This window comes from Mesoplodon densirostris, chromosome X (genome assembly GCF_025265405.1).
Source record: "Mesoplodon densirostris isolate mMesDen1 chromosome X, mMesDen1 primary haplotype, whole genome shotgun sequence".
Classification (NCBI taxonomy): Eukaryota; Metazoa; Chordata; class Mammalia; order Artiodactyla; family Ziphiidae; genus Mesoplodon; species Mesoplodon densirostris.
The window spans coordinates 20,198,576-20,201,159 of record NC_082681.1 but is presented as its reverse complement, the minus strand read 5'-3'; the positions used below and the strand labels follow the sequence as shown (position 1 = coordinate 20,201,159).

Below are 2,584 nucleotides of genomic sequence, written 5' to 3'. Positions count from 1 at the left end.
AATCAATACTCACCTTAAAGAGCCAGGCATGAAAAATGACATGTTATGAAAAACATGCCAATTTGGGATTTACTAGATGACAGAGAAAAGTTGGGGACAACAGAGGCAGGGCCAGGTTTCAAACAGAATATTTCTTGTGCTCTTCGATTCACTGCAAGCAATGACCTTTGCACAAGATAGAAAAGGTACAATGCTGGCAGTAGAAAAGAGAGTTTGTGTCATATAATTCACTCAAAATTTGTAAAAAAAAACTGGAAGACATTTTGGAAATCACCCCTGCAGTTTGATTTCTTTTTAATGTTTATTTATTTATTTATTTAGGCTGTGCCAGGTCTTAGTTGCGGCATGCAGTCTTCTTAGTTGTGGCATGCGGACTCTGACTTGCAGCACGCATGAGGGATCTAGTTCCCCGACCAGGGATCGAACCCGGGCCCCCTGCATTGCGAGTGCAGAGTCTTACCCACTGGACCACCAGGGAAATCCCTGCAGTTTGATTTTAAATGTTTGGAGAACCTTTTCTTCCTTGTAAGTGAAAAACCTAAGATGGTCCAGGGGAAGTCTCTCTGTTCTATTTTCATCATGTTATCAGTAAGGTAAATGAAGAAATCAAATTAAGTCCACATGAAGTAGCCTTTGAAAGCATCTGAATTGCACTTCCTCATGCCAGCAGAATTTGACAGCTAATTACGGAGACCATAGATGATACAAAACTCAGAATTTCTCAAAATGTAGTAGTAACGCCTGGGTAGGGAGGACTGGTTCCATTCATTACAGGAAATTCACAGCTTCCCTCAGGAAAAGTGGTTCCATGGGTCAGAGTCAGGCCTCATGCTTGGAATTAGGGGGTTCAGGTCTGACTGAAGCCCTCTTCTTCCTGCCTTGCTTTTACAGACTGAGAGGGGCACTAAGTCTCTCAAAGGAGAGCTCCCCACAGGAAGGAAAAGTTAGCCTAAGAGGGAGCTAAACCAATGATGCTGAGTTGCCAGAATCCCTCCACAGGCCACCCAAGCAGTGAAGAAATTCATGGAGAGAAAGAAAGAAAGAAAAGACCCACAGCCGTGAGCAGAGCCAGCTGGGAGGGATGTTATTACTTTATTTCTGTTTTCTTAACTATGCGTGTGTGCATGTGTGTGTGTGCACGTGTGCGTGTGCATGTGTGTTGAGGAGGAGGGAGGATTGATTGCAGAAAATGTCTGGATCCACAGCACTCAAGATGGAAACTTTTGTTGATATAACTTCTCCTAACTTTCCTACACCTTCCTTCCCTTCTACTCCATTTCCCCAGTGGCTATCAAGAGCTGTATATATCTGACCACAAAACATCCAGTCAGTTCAAGTCAAAAATGCAGCCAGCCATCTGGATTGACTCAAACTCTGTCTACACACACCAATTGGCTTGGGGGTAAAAAAAATGTAATTCAGTGGAACAACTGGTTATTTTTAAAACAACGAGTTGAATTCAGACAACCATCCAATTAGTTGATTTCAAAATGCCTGTTTGGCGACATGAAAAGGGTTATTTTCAAAGGGCCTTGTGTGTGCATAAACAACCTGAATGCTATTAAATTGACGAGCTATTTTGGAATCAAGTAGATAAGGCCAAAGCGGCTGGACTCTGTTTATAAAGGGGAAATGTGTTAGGGTAGCAGAGTCCATCAAGCACTCCAGAGGGTGACACCTTCTGTTGGAAGCATGAAGTCTTTCACTTGACAGCAGCATAACCATACCCTTCTTTGTAGAGGTAAGCACCTCATTCTTTTTTTAGGCAAACCTCCTGTGTGCCTTCTTCCTGGACGTGCCATGCTAGCCAGAAGGCCAAAGATTCAAATAGACCCTCAAAGGCAAACGCGCTTCAGTTAGCTATTGCCACATAACACATTTCCTAATGCACACAGTGATGTTAACTCGATTCTCTCTCCCGTTACGGGTTTCAGTCTCACTACATACAGCAAGGAAGTCTCGTCTGAGCCATTTGACCCGATTCGTGAAGGGTTGGGTCAGTTTAAACGGCACAGCTGTATCTCCCTGAGCTTTTCTCCCCCCTGAAATATGAAAGTTCTTTCCCCGTATTACATGGCTAAGAAATGATTTAAGAAAAAAGGGGGGATGAAGGTCTCCTCCTGAAGAGAATTTTATTTGCACTCCCCATGCTTTGTCATAAAGGGCATTCAACTGTGTTAATCATATAAGAAGTTTTAGAGAAGCTCTCTTTTTCACATTAGGCTTAAAACATCACCCCTGAGGGGGTGCTTATGGCCCCCTTAGAAAAGATTTCTTTGACATCTAAGACACAAAGGACTTCAGCAAACGTTCCAAGTTAAATGAGTGGTGCCTAAGTGCTGACTCTCCATCCCCAGTGACAAGCATTTACTAAGTGAAACTTTTGTTACTGCAAATGTCTTACTTGGGTGTGTCTTAATCCCGAATGTTGTGGAGGTTTTGTTTTATTGTGTGTGTGTGTGTATGTGTGTTTTTTAAAAAACATTTATTTTATCAGAAAGGATTCTCACAATGGAAGCATTCATTGCCATGGCTGTGGCTGAGTCTTTACATTTAAGACTGGTTAAGCTGCCCCAGGTAGAAG

The 2,584-nt window shown here is 42.7% G+C and overlaps 1 non-coding gene across 1 annotated transcript; it reads right to left on the bottom strand.

The window, feature by feature from the left end:
- Positions 1-405: 405 nt before the first annotated feature.
- TRNAA-CGC (transfer RNA alanine (anticodon CGC)) lies at positions 406-478 on the bottom strand. Its single transcript has one exon. It is a non-coding gene; the product is annotated as a tRNA-Ala (tRNA).
- Positions 479-2,584: the final 2,106 nt, after the last annotated feature.